We start from the raw sequence: 17,692 nt of genomic DNA, 5'->3' as shown, positions 1-17,692 counted from the left end.
ATGCTGCCTTCCAGGACACTTGTTGGGAGATGGATGAATGCATTCTTGCCAGGTTGGTCATCCCAGCGAGGTGTCTTTCTTAGGGGGACCCCGGAGTCTTTGTCTTCTGCTGGCTTTTGACGATTCTTCTGTGTGAGGCTTTTCCCGAGGGGGTCGGGATGGTTCTTCTGATTCCGACTCCCTGTCAGACTTTCTGAGGCCCATGAATTTATCCGCCTCTTTAGGTGTGTGAATTTGCCTCATGGCTCCTTCCCATTTAAGTTTGACTGAGGTCGGGAAACCCCATTGATACGGGATCTTTCTGTCTCGTAGCCATTCTGTTAGAGGTCGCATGATCTTCCTCTTTTGTAACGTGGAGGCGGCTAGGTCCTGATAGAGCGAGATTGCGGGGCCCTGGAACGTGATCTGGCGCATTTGCCTCACCTCGCGCATAATTTCTTCCTTCATTTGAAAGAAAAGTATTCTGACTATTACATCCGGTGGGAATGTGGATTCCCTCCTTGGGGAGGTTCTGTGCACCCGATCTAGTTCCAAGGGTGCACTGTCTGGAAGTGTAATTATAAATCTAAGTAGATTTGTAACATAACTTTTTAATTCTGCGTCTGGGATGGAAGATGGTATTCCTCGTAAGCGGATGTTATTCCTCCGAGAGCGGTTCTCTGCATCCGCCTGTTTTGCCTCTAGGAGGTTGCATCTTGCCTCTAAGGCCGCGATCCTGTCCTTGTCCTGCTCGGTTTCAAATCTTTGGTCACAGACCTCCGCTTCAAGCTCGGCCGTTCGGTGTTCTACTTCTCCCATCCGCCCGTCTAGAGAGTTAATTTTCTTAGTGACCTCTTCTGCACTTTTTTGGATTTCTTTAGTCAAGGCTGACAGTAGATCTTGCAGGTCGGCTTTAGTGACTGATTGGGATGGGCACTGGGTGGATGCCGGTGCTGCAGACATGGGGATGTTGGTGGGATCTTCCAGTGGGTCCCCCTTTCTGGATCTCTCTGTAGTAGTGTTCGCTAGTAGGGAGACAATGTCTGCTTGCCTAGAGGCCTTGCCGCTTATTGACATCCTGGAGCTGCGCGCCAGCCCCACCCCCGCACGGAGGTACTCCTCTGTTTGAGCTCCGTGGCCGCCATCTTGGATATGAGCGGGGACCCGTGTGAAAGGAACTGCCGAAACTTCATAATCCGGCCATGGCGCGGGGTCCCACTCGGTCGGCTGCTGCTGGCGGTATTCATGCAACAGTCGTTTTAGTTTCACTCCATAACGGGGTCTGGAAGCAGCGTTTGCAGCCGCGGCACGGTGGGCCTTTCAGGAGCTCCTAAGAAGCCATTCCACTCGTGGTGGCTCCAAGCCACACCCCCCCACTGATGTTTTTAAAGTTTGTATTCCCCTTAGTTTCTGATAGGGATGTGCCTCCTGCATTGTGTGCCTTCTGCCAACGCTTCTGTGAGCATTCTGCCTTCCAGGACACTTGTTGGGAGAGGGATGAATGCGTCACGTATAGCGTCAGCCCCTGCCCACCTCTGTACCAAAGGGATAAGAGAAGCACATCAGGTGCCCATCTCCGCTCTTCTGCCTTGCTACAAGCACAAGAAACACTATGAACTGAGACAACCCTACCGGCCATACCCCAGAACCATTGAAGAACAGATGAATTTGAAAACTCAAGAAGAAAGAACTATACTGTAGCCTAAGATGTAGCCTAAGATGATGAAAACAAGTGAACTCACTGCCAGACGGATACACATAGCTGCACTAGACATGAAGCAAACATACACTCACCATGAAGTTACACGGACACTAGGTCAATTTCACATGAAGGATATACTTGCCTTCAACAGACACTGGAAACATATCATAATCGAAATATATGCTGAAAACGCACAAGAGTACATGTAAAGCTTGATTAAGGCAGACACAAAAAGGCAACAATCAAACATTTTGGACAAAATGGACGGTGTAGTCCCATCGGAGTGAATGAGAGGCAAGGAAGAGCCTTAAGGCTGCAGAGAAATCAGACCTGCTAAATCAGCTGAAAATATACACCTGATTTACACAAGTAGCTGCACAAACTCATGCCAAGGTTACAAGAGAAAAGGGAGGCCTGGACTGGCACCATGGGAAACAGAACATAACAAATTCCAAGAGAAAGACATATTTCGCTTAGATTGAATAAGGAAACAAGCAGCCCATCATTAATTAAGGCTAATATTGAAAGGAAAATAGCTTGAACAATTCTCCAGTGGACAGAAAGGGCAAAGACACCTACATTAAAATAGTCTAAAATCCTAGCAACTGTTGTGCCGAATAATTCAAAACTTGATCTCTTTACATGGGACTCACAGTTGGAGAGCAGGGGCTATTAATTAATGGCAGACTTGGGCAGCCAAGACCTTCACTCCCTTTAAATTCTCAGAATAAAGAAAAGACCAAGCTTAGTTCAAAGCTAAAAGCCCTGGCTATGGCCTAGGAAATCAAAGATGGTGTGTTATAATTAGGAAAGGCAGCCCCTCGATTCTGCTCCCACTGCCATACATTGTTTCTCATGTGCTGTTGACCTGCCAAGTAATCAAGGTTGGTAATGCCACTGCTAACCAATCCCTGTCCCCCAATAACATTTTTTTTTTGTTGCAACTTGTGCAACGGCCTATCCGGTAAATTAAAGATGACATGTCATCATCGTTATCAATTTAGGGATGGTCTCAGGTGGAGCTATCAGATAGGGTCCAGCCAATAAGCATACTAACCCCTGCCCATTCAATACATAGATGATTCCTCTAACCCTTTCACACCTTCCCACATGTTTGTGTAAATGTAACATCAATCATGAACTATTTATTAGATATAAACTGTTGTTTGATATGAAAGCATTTGAGAGTGCTGAGACAACTTGTCTTTTTTGTGGTCCCTATTTTATGGTGATTGTTAGTACAACAGGTCTTTGTCATTCACCTTGATTCTTCCGTTTCGTGGGCCCAGGAGTTCCTGAGCTATCTGGTCTGCTCAAGGCAGGGACTTTCAACCTGACCATTACATGTGGTAGCAAATGTGAGCAACCGTTGGAGACGGGAGAATCACGTGTGAACATTAAGACTGCTGTCAGGAGCGCCCTTTGTGAAAATCCTGCCCCGATCCCTGCAGAGGTGCCCTGCAGGGCAAAGGCGAGCCGTCGGTTAAGGGAGAATCAATACCAGAGGCCTCGGCCAATCCAGAGATGTAAGTATAAGAGCATTGCAATGACAAACGAAGAGGGGAGAGAGATATTTGTATACAGTGGGGAATTGTGATGAAGTGTTTTTATAAGAAGATTACCTAGGACAAGGTCTTGGAAGGTTACATATTAAACCTTGGAACAGGTATTGAAGTTGTGAGTGATTATGCTTAGCCAAGGGGTTTGGTAGAAGATGTTTAAAACATTCATTTGGGGTGAAGGTAAAAGAAAATTCCCTTGTGTATGACACAAAGACGGCACAGTGAGGGTATAGGGTTTTGAGTGCAGGATTTTGACGGTGCACCTACATATATATATATATATAAGATTGCTGGCCAGCAATAGATTGGTAGGTGACTGCGGAGGTGGTGGAAGGGTTGTCCACCAGTGGTAGGAGGTGAGGAGATTTTGAGAAGCAAGCAAGAGAGTGAGAAGTTGTTTTGGGTTGGGGAAACACAGGTTTTTGTACTTTGGTCTATATTATATAGCATGTGGAACTTGTGTTTGAATGTAAGAGGGGAGTGTTTGTGATTCACGCCCAAATGGTAGTTGGTGAAGCTGAGAGGCTTGGAAAGAGTCATAGGAAGTGTCGGATATTGGAAAAAATATTGATTATAAGAGATTGAAAAGGAGGAGTGAAAAGGAGAATATTTGAAGGGTGTGTTTTTAAAGATCAGTTAGTATCGGGAGTTAAGAGTGTGACGTGTCATTATGGTAGGAGGCACTCCACTTGTATATTAATGCAAATCCGTGATGAGGTACAAGGACGACATTCAAAAATATCACAAGCAGTGGATCCGGGCCGCAGCAGATAACATGTTTTACTCTAGGCCCCAAGAGGACACTCTTTTGAAATCAGTGATGCAACACATGACCACATATTTAAATGCTGCATTTAAGGGAAAAGAACTGCAGAAGAGATTTGGTATTTTTCAAGCTTTGAAAAATGTTCCTCTCCAGAGCAATGATCTGCCAAACAAAGGACAGAGATTGTATCCATTAAAAGATTTAAAAGCAGCAGCGGGGTATACCAACCCTGCATATGCACCACCCACATACCGTAATTAGAATGCTATCAATGGAATCAAGCAAGATATCCCAAAGCCAGCACTCACATACAACGGATAAAGGGAGCACTGTGGAATACAGACAAAGCTAATAGATATTGAAGGAGGTATATAAAAACTAAAAAGTAAGGAGAATGAAAGTGACGAGACAGTGATCATGGCAAATGAATGGGTGGGAAGACAGATATTACTTAACCCTTTAACTGCCATGGGTATTTCCCCGCCGTGCCAAGGCCTTTTTTGGTGATATCGGTATGTGGCCATTCAATGCCTTGTAACTTTTTTGTTACATGCAATATCTCAGCCAAATGTGGATCCTTTTTGTCCCACACGTAGGCGGTAACACTACCCAGGAATCCTAGGTTGCTGTAGGGGGATGAGAGAAAATAAGCAAAAAGATCGAACATTTTGGGTTTTTTCAAAAAATGCCAATAAAATGATGTACAAAGAAGCCTGTGGTTTTTTCCTTGTAAGAGCTAGGAACAAAAGGTTTGCTGTGCTGAGTTCCAAAATTTCCTGGCTTTCAGGAACAGCTTTAGTGGAAACGAAAAAAAAATATTTTTGATGTGGTTATCAACTGTTTTGTGAGAGGTAGGCGATTTTGCCCATTTTTGCCAATTGGACATGTATGGAAAAAAACGGTAGGAAAGCCGAATTGGAGGACAGAAAGGCATATATTTCTGAAAAGTAGACAAAATTCCAAGTTTAGGAAGGGGTGATTTGCGTAGGTCAGGCAGCAACTAGGTTGGGGAAAATGCCATAGATTGGGGAAAAGCAGGAAAATGACCGAAAAAAAGGTATGTGTTGGACATGGTTGGCTTGGTACAGCAATGGCTTCTATGAATTTTGAGAAGAGCAATGCTCAACTACATTCCCGCAACTCTTGCAGTTAGGAAAGCACACATATTCTGTAGTGTTTTACAAAACAAGCAATACCACAAGCCAAACACTGAGCCATGGTATACAGGAGTTTTATGCTCACGGCCTGAACAGACGCACTTAGCATGTGTAAATTGAGAAAACCAATGTGGTGAGGAACGCAAGTATCCATTTTCAATGGTAGGTGACTTGTGCAGGTTACAAAAGTGTATGGTGCCTAAAGCAGCGCTAAATGTAGGTCACATTTGGGAAATGAAAGGGTTGTGTGACAAGCAAATGGGTCAAAACGTCATGAAAACCACACAAACACAACAAATGTTATACCTTCCTGCGTTCCCACAGGTGTCCCGATGAAAACAGTACCTCACATGTGTGGGAGCACCTACCTGGGTGCCAAGGGGGAAGCCTAGAACATAAGTAACCCCAAGTCAGTTTTCACACCTGAATTATATACTTTCTCCAGACAAGTGCAACATACAGATATGGGACTCGGGTGTCCAAGCCACCAAGGAAAATAGACTACCCCATGCATTTCCGAAAAGAGGACACCGTTGGGAATCTGCAGAGGTAAGATTTGCGAAAAATTGGCCCAGAATGTATTACCCAGACAACCCTGCAAAGTCTGAAATGTGGGGAAAAAACGCATGGCCTACCGTCCCGCGTTCCCACAGGTGTCCCGATGAAAACAGTGCTTCACATGTGTGGGTGCACCTACCTGGGCGCCAAGGGGAAAGCCTAAAACACAGGTAACCCCAAGTCTGTTTCAACACCTGAATTTGACACTTTCTCCAGACAAGCACAATATACAGATATGGGCCTCGGGTGTCTAAGCCACCAAGGAAAACATGGAACCCCATGCATTTCCAAAAAGAGGACACTCATGGGAATCCGCAGAGGTCTGATTTGCACAAATCGGCCCCAAATTTATTACCCAGACACCCCGACAAAGTCCAAAATGTGGGGAAAAAATGACATTTTCCGCACATTTCACTCGGCTCACCCATCGAAACACGCCGCCAACAACACATGGCCTACTGTCCCACGTTCCCACAGATGTCCTAATGAAAACGGTACCTCACATGTGTGGGTGTACCTACCTGGGCGCCAAGGGGAAAGCCTAAAACACAGATAACCCCAAGTCTGTTTCGACACCTGAATTTGACACTTTCTCCAGACAAGCACAACATACAGATATGTGCCTCGGGTGTCCAAGCCACCAAGGAAAACAGGGAACCCCATGCATTTCCGAAAAGAGGACACCCGTGGGATTCCACAGAGGTATGATTTGTGCAAATCGGCCGAGAATTTATTACCCGGACACCCCGCAAAGTCTGAAATGTGGGAAAAAAACGCATTTTCCGCACATTTCACTCGGTGCACCCATCGAAACACGCGGCACCAACACATGGCCTACCGTCCCGCGTTCCCACAGGTATCCCAATGAAAATGGTAGCTAGCATGTGTGGGTGCACCTACCTGGGCGCCAAGGGGAAAGCCTAAAACACAGGTAACCCCAAGTCTGTTTCAACACCTGAATTTGACACTTTCTCCAGACAAGCACAATATACAGATATGGGCCTCGGGTGTCTAAGCCACCAAGGAAAACATGGAACCCCATGCATTTCCGAAAAGAGGACACCCGTGGGAATACGCAGAGGTATGGTTTGCGCAAATCCGCCCAGAATTTATTACCCAGACACCCCCGCAAATTCCAAAATGTGGGGAAAAATGCATTTTCTGCACATTTCACTCGGCGAACCCATCGAAACAAGCTGCCAACAACACATGGCCTACTGTCCCGCGTTCCCACAGGTATCCCAATGAAAACAGAACCTCACATGTGTGGGTGCACCTACCTGGGCGCCAAGGGGAAAGCCTAAAACACAAGTAACCGCAAGTCTGTTTCAACACATGAATTTGACACTTTCTCCAGTCAAGCACAACATACAGATATGGTCCTCGGGTGTCCAAGCCACCAAGGAAAACAGGGAACCCCATGCATTTCCGAAAAGAGCAGACCCGTGGGAATCCACAGAGATATCATTTGCGCAAATCGGCCCAGAATTTATTACCCAGACACCCCTGCAAAGACTGAAATGTGGGGAAAAAATGCATTTTCCGCACATTTCACTCGGCGCACCTATAGAAACACGCTGCCAACAACACACGGCCTACCGTCCCGAGTTCCCACAGGTGTCCGGATGAAAACGGTACCTCTCATGTGTGGGTGCACCTACCTGGGCGCCAAGGGGAAAGCCTAAAACACAGGTAACCCCAAGTCTGTTTCAACCACCTGAATTTGACACTTTCTCCAGACACGCACAAGATACAGATATGGGCATCAGGTGTCCAAGCAACCATGGAAAACAGGGAACCCCATGCATTTCCAAAAAGAGGACACCCGTGGGAATCCGCAGAGGTATGATTTGTGCAAATCGGCCGAGAATTTATCACCCGGACACCCCGCAAAATCCGAAATGTGGGAAAAAAAACGCATTTTCCGCACATTTCACTCGGCGAACCCATCGAAACACGCGGCCAACAACACATGGGCTACCGTCCCGTATTCCCACAGGTGTCCTGATGAAAATGGTAGCTCACATGTGTGGGTGCACCTACCTGGGCGCCAAGGGGAAAGCCTAAAACACAGGTAACCCCAAGTCTGTTTCGATACCTGAATTCGACACTTTCTCCAGACAAGCACAACATACAGATATGGGCCTCGGGTGTCTAAGCCACCAAGGAAAACATGGAACTCCATGCATTTCCAAAAAGAGGACACTCGTGGCAATCCGCAGAGGTATGATTTGTGCAAATCGGCCCCCAAATTTATTACCCAGACACCCCCGCAAAGTCCCAAATGTGGGGAAATAAACACATTTTCCGCACATTTCACTCGGCGCACCCAACGAAACACGCCGCCAACAAAACATGGCCTACTGTCCCACGTTACCACAGCTGTCCCGATGAAAATGGTACCTCACATGTGTGGGTGATCCTGCCTGGGTGCCAAGGGGAAAGCCTAAAACACAAGTAACCCCAAGTCTGTTTCGACACCTGAATTTGACACTTTCTCCAGACAAGCACAACATACAGATATGGGCCTTGGGTGTCCAAGCCACCAAGGAAAACAGGGAACCCCATGCATTTTCGAAAAGAGGACACCCGTGGGAATCCACAGAAGTATGATTTGCACAAATCGGCACAGAATTTATTACCCAGACACCCCCGCAAAGTCTGAAATGTGGGGAAAAAAATGCATTTTCCTCACATTTCACTGGGCGCACCCATCAAAACACGCGGTCAACAACAAATGGCCTACCGTCCTGCGTTCCCACAGGTTTTCTGATGAAAACGGTACCTCACATGTGTGGGTGCACCTACCTGGGCACCAAGGGGAAAGCCTAAAACACAGGTAACCCCAAGTCTATTTCGACACCTGAATTTGACACTTTCTCCAGACAAGCACAACATACAGATATTGGCCTCGGGTGTCCCAGCCACCAAGGAAAACATGGAACCCCATGCATTTCTGTAAAGAGGACACCGATGGGAATCCGCAGAGGTATGATTTACACAAATCGGCCCAGAATCTATTACCCAGACACCACGCAAAGTCCGAAATGTGGGGAAAAAAATGCATTTTCCACTCATTTCAATTGGTGCACCCATCGAAACACGCCGCCAACAACACATGGCCTACCATCCCATGTTCCCACCGGTTTCCCGATGAAAACGGTACCTCACATGTATGGGTGCACCAACCTGGGCATCAAGGGGAAAGCCTAAAACACAGGTAACCCCAAGTCTGTTACGACACCTGAATTTGACACTTTCTCCACACACATACAACATACAGATATGGGGCTCGGGTGTCCAAGCCACCAAGGAAAACAGGGAACCCCAAGCATTTCCGAAAAGAGGACACCCGTGGGAATCCGCAGAGGTATGATTTACGCAAATCGGCCCAGAATGTATTACCCAGACACCCCTGCAAATTCCGAAATGTGGGAAAAAAACGCATTTTCCGCACATTTCACTCAACGCACCCATCGAAACATGCGGCTAACAACATATGGCCTACCGTCCCGCACTCCCACAGGTGTCCCGATGAAAATGGTACCTTACATGTGTGGTTGCACCTACCTGGGCACCAAGGGAACAACCTAAAACACAGGTAACCCCAAGTCTGTTTCGACACCTGAATTTGCCACTTTCTCCAGACAAGCACAACATACAGATATGGGCCTCGGGTGTCCAAGCCACTAAGGAAAACAGGTAACCCCATGGATTTCCGAAAAGGAGACTCCCGTGAGAATCCACAGAGGTATGATTTGCACAAATCGGCCCAGAATTTATTACCCAGACACCCATGCAAAATCTGAAATGTGGAAAAAAACACATTTTCCGCACATTTCACTCAGCGTACCAATCGAAACATGCAGCCAACAACACATGGGCTACCGTCCCGTATTCCCACAGGTGTCCTGATGAAAATGGTAGCTCACATGTGTGGGTGCACCTACCTGGGCGCCAAGGGGAAAGCCTAAAACACAGGTAACCCCAAGTCTGTTTCGACACCTGAATTTGACACTTTCTCCAGACAAGCACAACATACAGATATGGGCATCGGGTGTCCAAGCCACCAAGGAAAACAGGGAACCCCATGCATTTCCGAAAAGAGGACACCCGTGGGAATACGCAGAGGTATGATTTGTGCAAATCGGCCGAGAATTTATTACCCGGACACCCTGCAAAGTCCGAAATGTGGGAAAAAAAACGCATTTTCCGCACATTTCACTCGGCGCACCCATCGAAACACGTGGCCAACAACACATGGGCTACCGTCCCGTATTCCCACAGGTGTCCTGATGAAAATGGTAGCTCACATGTGTGGGTGCACCTACCTGGGCGCCAAGGGGAAAGCCTAAAACACAGGTAACCCCAAGTCTGTTTCGACACCTGAATTCAACACTTTCTCCAGACAAGCACAATATACAGATATGGGCCTCAGGTGTCTAAGCCACCAAGGAAAACATGGAACTCCATGCATTTCCAAAAAGAGGACACTCATGGCAATCCGCAGAGGTATGATTTGCGCAAATCGGCCCCCGAATTTATTACCCAGACACCCCCACAAAGTCCCAAATGTGGGGAAATAAACACATTTTCCACACATTTCACTCGGCACACCCAACGAAACACGCCTCCAACAAAACATGGCCTACTCTCCCACGTTACCACAGGTGTCCCGATGAAAATGGTACCTCACATGTGTGGGTGCACCTGCCTGGGCGCCAAGGGGAAAGCCTAAAACACAAGTAACCCCAAGTCTGTTTCGACACATGAATTTGACACTTTCTCCAGACAAGTACAACATACAGATATGGGCCTCGGATGTCCAAGCCACCAAGGAAAACAGGGAACCCCATGCATTTCCGAAAAGAGCAGACCCGTGGGAATCCGCAGAGGTATGATTTGCGCAAATCGGCCCAGATTTTATTACCCAGATACCCAAGCAGAGTCTGAAATGTGGGGAAAAAATGCATTTTCTGCACATTTCACTCGGCGCACCCAAAGAAACACGCTGCCAACAACACATGGCCTACCGTCCTGCGTTCCCAAAGGTGTCCTGATGAAAACGGTACCTCACATGTGTGGGTGCACCTACTTGGGCGCCAAGGGGAAAGCCTAAAACACAGGTGGCCCCAAGTCTGTTTCGACACATGAACTTGACACTTTCTCCAGACAAGCACAACATACAGATGTGGGCCTCGGGTGTCCAACCCACCAAGGAAAACAGGGAACCCCATGCATTTCCGAAAAGAGGACACCTGTGGGAATCCGCAGAGGTATGATTTGCGCAAATCGTCCCAGAATTTATTACCCAGACACCCCCGCAAATTCCAAAATGTGGGGAAAAAAATGCATTTTCCGCACATTTCACTGGGCGCACCCATCAAAACACGCGGTCAACAACAAATGGCCTACCATCCCGCGTTCCCACAGGTTTTCCGATGAAAATGGTACCTCACATGTGTGGGTGCACCTACCTGGGCGCCAAGGTGAAAGCCTAAAACACAGGTAACGCCAAGTCTGTTTCGACACCTGAATTTGACACTTTCTCCAGACAAGCACAACATACAGATATCGGCCTCGGGGTGTCCAAGCCACCAAGGAAAACATGGAACCCCATGCATTTCCGAAAAGAGGACACCGGTGGGAATCCGCAGAGGTATGATTTGCACAAATCGGCCGAGAATGTATTACCCAGACAACCCGCAAAGTCCGAAATGTGGGGAACAAAATGCATTTTCCACTCATTTCAATTGGTGCACCCATCGAAACACGCCGCCAACAACACATGGCCTACCATCCCATGTTCCCACCGGTTTCCCGATGAAAACGGTACCTCACATGTATGGGTGCACCAACCTAGGCATCAAGGGGAAAACCTAAAACACAGGTAACGCCAAGTCTGTTACGAGACCTGAATTTCACACTTTCTCCACACACATACAACATACAGATATGGGGCTCGGGTGTCCAAGACACCAAGGAAAACAGGGAACCCCATGCATTTCCGAAAAGAGGACACCCGTGGGAATCCGCAGAGGTATGATTTGCGCAAATTGGCCCAGAATGTATTACCCAGACACCCCCGCAAATTCCGAAATGTGGGAAAAAAACGCATTTTCCGCACATTTCACTCAACGCACCCATCGAAACATGCCGCTAACAACATATGGCCTACCGTCCCGCGTTCCCACAGGTGTCCCGATGAAAATGGTCCCTTACATGTGTGGTTGCACCTACTTGGGCACCAAGGGAACAACCTAAAACACAGGTAACCCAAAGTCTGTTTCGACACCTGAATTTGACACTTTCTCCAGACAAGCACAACATACAGATATCGGCCTCGGGGTGTCCAAGCCACCAAGGAAAACATGGAACCCCATGCATTTCCGAAAAGAGGACACCGGTGGGAATCCGCAGAGGTATGATTTGCACAAATCGGCCCAGAATGTATTACCCAGACAACCCGCAAAGTCCGAAATGTGGGGAAAAAAATGCATTTTCCACTCATTTCAATTGGTGCACCCATCGAAAAACGCCGCCAACAACACATGGCCTACCATCCCATGTTCCCACCGGTTTCCCGATGAAAACGGTACCTCACATGTATGGGTGCACCAACCTAGGCATCAAGGGGAAAACCTAAAACACAGGTAACGCCAAGTCTGTTACGAGACCTGAATTTCACACTTTCTCCACACACATACAACATACAGATATGGGGCTCGGGTGTCCAAGCCACCAAGGAAAACAGGGAACCCCATGCATTTCCGAAAAGAGGACACCCGTGGGAATCCGCAGAGGTATGATTTGCGCAAATTGGCCAGAATGTATTACCCAGACACCCCCGCAAATTCCGAAATGTGGGAAAAAAACGCATTTTCCGCACATTTCACTCAACGCACCCATCGAAACATGCGGCTAACAACATATGGCCTACCGTCCCGCACTCCCACAGGTGTCCCGATGAAAATGGTACCTTACATGTGTGGTTGCACCTACCTGGGCACCAAGGGAACAACCTAAAACACAGGTAACCCCAAGTCTGTTTCGACACCTGAATTTGACACTTTCTCCAGACAAGCACAACATACAGATATGGGCCTCGGGTGTCCAAGCCACTAAGGAAAACAGGGAACCCCATGGATTTTCGAAAAGGAGACTCCCGTGAGAATCCACAGAGGTATGATTTGCACAAATCGGCCCAGAATTTATTACCCAGACACCCATGCAAAATCTGAAATGTGGAAAAAAACACATTTTCCGCACATTACACTCATCGTACCAATCGAAACATGCAGCCAACAACACATGGGCTACCGTCCCGTATTCCCACAGGTGTCCTGATGAAAATGGTAGCTCACATGTGTGGGTGCACCTACCTGGGCGCCAAGGGGAAAGCCTAAAACACAGGTAACCCCAAGTCTGTTTCGACACCTGAATTTGACACTTTCTCCAGACAAGCACAACATACAGATATGGGCATCGGGTGTCCAAGCCACCAAGGAAAACAGGGAACCCCATGCATTTCCGAAAAGAGGACACCCGTGGGAATACGCAGAGGTATGATTTGTGAAAATCGGCCGAGAATTTATTACCCGGACACCCCGCAAAGTCCGAAATGTGGGAAAAAAAACGCATTTTCCGCACATTTCACTCGGCGCACCCATCGAAACACGTGGCCAACAACACATGGGCTACCGTCCCGTATTCCCACAGGTGTCCTGATGAAAATGGTAGCTCACATGTGTGGGTGCACCTACCTGGGCGCCAAGGGGAAAGCCTAAAACACAGGTAACCCCAAGTCTGTTTCGACACCTGAATTCAACACTTTCTCCAGACAAGCACAATATACAGATATGGGCCTCAGGTGTCTAAGCCACCAAGGAAAACATGGAACTCCATGCATTTCCAAAAAGAGGACACTCATGGCAATCCGCAGAGGTATGATTTGCGCAAATCGGCCCCCGAATTTATTACCCAGACACCCCCACAAAGTCCCAAATGTGGGGAAATAAACACATTTTCCACACATTTCACTCGGCACACCCAACGAAACACGCCGCCAACAAAACATGGCCTACTCTCCCACGTTACCACATGTGTCCCGATGAAAATGGTACCTCACATGTGTGGGTGCACCTGCCTGGGCGCCAAGGGGAAAGCCTAAAACACAAGTAACCCCAAGTCTGTTTCGACACATGAATTTGACACTTTCTCCAGACAAGTACAACATACAGATATGGGCCTCGGATGTCCAAGCCACCAAGGAAAACAGGGAACCCCATGCATTTCCGAAAAGAGCAGACCCGTGGGAATCCGCAGAGGTATGATTTGCGCAAATCGGCCCAGATTTTATTACCCAGATACCCACGCAGAGTCTGAAATGTGGGAAAAAAACGCATTTTCCGCACATTTCACTCAACGCACCCATCGAAACATGCCGCTAACAACATATGGCCTACCATCCCGCGTTCCCACAGGTGTCCCGATGAAAATGGTCCCTTACATGTGTGGTTGCACCTACTTGGGCACCAAGGGAACAACCTAAAACACAGGTAACCCAAAGTCTGTTTCGACACCTGAATTTGACACTTTCTCCAGACAAGCCCAACATACAGATATCGGCCTCGGGGTGTCCAAGCCACCAAGGAAAACATGGAACCCCATGCATTTCCAAAAAGAGGACACCGGTGGGAATCCGCAGAGGTATGATTTGCACAAATTGGCCCAGAATGTATTACCCAGACAACCCGCAAAGTCCGAAATGTGGGGAAAAAAATGCATTTTCCACTCATTTCAATTGGTGCACCCATCGAAACACGCCGCCAACAACACATGGCCTACCATCCCATGTTCCCACCGGTTTCCCGATGAAAACGGTACCTCACATGTATGGGTGCACCAACCTAGGCATCAAGGGGAAAACCTAAAACACAGGTAACGCCAAGTCTGTTACGAGACCTGAATTTCACACTTTCTCCACACACATACAACATACAGATATGGGGCTCGGGTGTCCAAGCCACCAAGGAAAACAGGGAACCCCATGCATTTCCGAAAAGAGGACATCCGTGGGAATCCGCAGAGGTATGATTTGCGCAAATTGGCCAGAATGTATTACCCAGACACCCCCGCAAATTCCGAAATGTGGGAAAAAAACGCATTTTCCGCACATTTCACTCAACGCACCCATCGAAACATGCCGCTAACAACATATGGCCTACCGTCCCGCGTTCCCACAGGTGTCCCGATGAAAATGGTCCCTTACATGTGTGGTTGCACCTACTTGGGCACCAAGGGAACAACCTAAAACACAGGTAACCCAAAGTCTGTTTCGACACCTGAATTTGACACTTTCTCCAGACAAGCACAACATACAGATATGGGCCTCGGGTGTCCAAGCCACAAAGGAAAACAGGGAACCCCATGGATTTCCGAAAAGAAGACACCCGTGAGAATCCACAGAGGTATGATTTGCACAAATCGGCCCAGAATTTATTACCCAGACACCCATGCAAAATCTGAAATGTGGAAAAAAACACATTTTCCGCACATTTAACTCAGCGCACCAATCGAAACATGCAGCCAACAACACATGGCCTACCGTCCCACGTTCCCACAGCTGTCCCGATGAAAACGGTACCTCACATGTGTGGGTGCACCTATCTGGGCGCCAAGGGGAAAGCCTAAAACACAGGTACCCCCAAGTCTGTTTCGACACATGAATTTGACACTTTCTCCAGACAAGCACAACATACAGATATGGGCCTCGGGTGTCAAGCCACCAAGGAAAACAGGAAACCCCATGCATTTCCGAAAAGAGAACACCTGTGGGAATCCGCAGAGGTATGATTTGCACAAATCGGCCCAGAATGTATTACCCAGAGACCCCCGCATATTCCAAAATGTGGGGAAAAAAATACATTTTCCGCACATTTCACTGGGCACACCCATCAAAACACACGGTCAACAACAAATGGCCTACCGTCCCGCGTTCCCACTGGTATTCCGATGAAAACGGTACCTCACATGTGTGGTTGCACCTACCTGGGCGCCAAGGGGAAAGCCTAAAACACAGGTAACCCCAAGTCTGTTTCGACACCTGAATTTGACACTTTCTCCAGACAAGCACAACATACAGATATGGGCATCGGGTGTCAAGCCACCAAGGAAAACAGGAAACCCCATGCATTTCCGAAAAGAGGACACCCGTGGGAATCCGCAGAGGTATGATTTGCACAAATCGGCCCAGAATTTATTACCCAGACACCCATGCAAAATTTGAAATGTGGAAAAAAACACATTTTCCGCACATTTCACTCAGCGTACCAATCGAAACATGCAGCCAACAACTAATGGCCTACCGTCCCGCGTTCCCACAGCTGTCCCAATGAAAACGGTACCTCACATGTGTGGGTGCACCTACCTGGGCGCCAAGGGGAAAGCCTAAAACACAGGTACCTCCAAGTCTGTTTCGACACATGAATTTGACACTTTCTCCAGACAAGCACAACATACAGATATGGGCCTCGGGTGTCAAGCCACCAAGGAAAACAGGGAACCCCATGCATTTCCGAAAAGAGGACACCTGTGGGAATCCGCAGAGGTATGATTTGCACAAATCGGCCCAGAATTTATTACCCAGACACCCCCGCAAATTCCAAAATGTGGGGAAAAAAATGCATTTTCTGCACATTTCACTGGGCACACCCATCAAAACACACGGTCAACAACAAATGGCCTACCGTCCCGCGTTCCCACTGGTATTCCGATGAAAACGGTACCTCACATGTGTGGTTGCACCTACCTGGGCGCCAAGGGGAAAGCCTAAAACACAGGTAACCCCAAGTCTGTTTCGACACCTGAATTTGACACTTTCTCCAGACAAGCACAACATACAGATATGGGCATTGGGTGTCCAAGCCACCAAGGAAAACAGGGAACCCCATGCATTTCCGAAAAGAGGACACCCGTGGGAATACGCAGAGGTATGATTTGTGCAAATCGGCCGAGAATTTATTACTCGGACACCCCGCAAAGTCCGAAATGTGGGAAAAAAACCCATTTTCCGCACATTTCACTCGGCGCACCCATCGAAACACGCGGCCAACAACACATGGGCTACCGTCCCGTATTCCCACAGGTGTCCTGATGAAAATGGTAGCTCACATGTGGGGGTGCACCTACCTGGGCGCCAAGGGGAAAGCCTAAAACACAGGTAACCCCAAGTCTGTTTCAACACCTGAATTCGACACTTTCTCCAGACAAGCACAATATACAGATATGGGCCTCGGGTGTCTAAGCCACCAAGGAAAACATGGAACTCCATGCATTTCCAAAAAGAGGACACCCATGGCAATCCGCAGAGGTATGATTTGCGCAAATTGGCCCCCGAATTTATTACCCAGACACCCCCACAAAGTCCCAAATGTGGGGAAATAAACACATTTTACGCACATTTCACTCGGCGCACCCAACGAAACACGCCGCCAACAAAACATGGCCTACTCTCCCACGTTACCACAGGTGTCCCGATGAAAATGGTACCTCACATGTGTGGGTGCACCTGCCTGGGCGCCAAGGGGAAAGCCTAAAACACAAGTAACCCCAAGTCTGTTTCGACACATGAATTTGACACTTTCTCCAGACGAGCACAACATACAGATATGGGCCTCGGATGTCCAACCCACCAAGGAAAACAGGGAACCCCACGCATTTCCTAAAAGAGCGGACCCGTGGGAATCCGCAGAGGTATGATTTGCGCAAATCGGCCCAGAATTTATTACCCAGATACCCACGCAAAGTCTGAAATGTGGGGAAAAAAATTCATTTTCCACACATTTCACTCGGCGCACCCATCAAAATACGCCGTTGATAAAAAAAATGGCCTACCGTCCCTCGTACCCACAGGTTTTCCGATGAAAACGGTACCTCACATGTGTGGTTGCACCTACCTGGGCGCCAA

Source organism: Ambystoma mexicanum, chromosome 5q (genome assembly GCF_040938575.1).
Source record: "Ambystoma mexicanum isolate Mex_15411 chromosome 5q, UKY_AmexF1_1, whole genome shotgun sequence".
NCBI lineage: Eukaryota > Metazoa > Chordata > Amphibia > Caudata > Ambystomatidae > Ambystoma > Ambystoma mexicanum.
The sequence above is the reverse complement of the archived record's forward strand: the minus strand, read 5'-3'. Positions refer to the sequence as shown.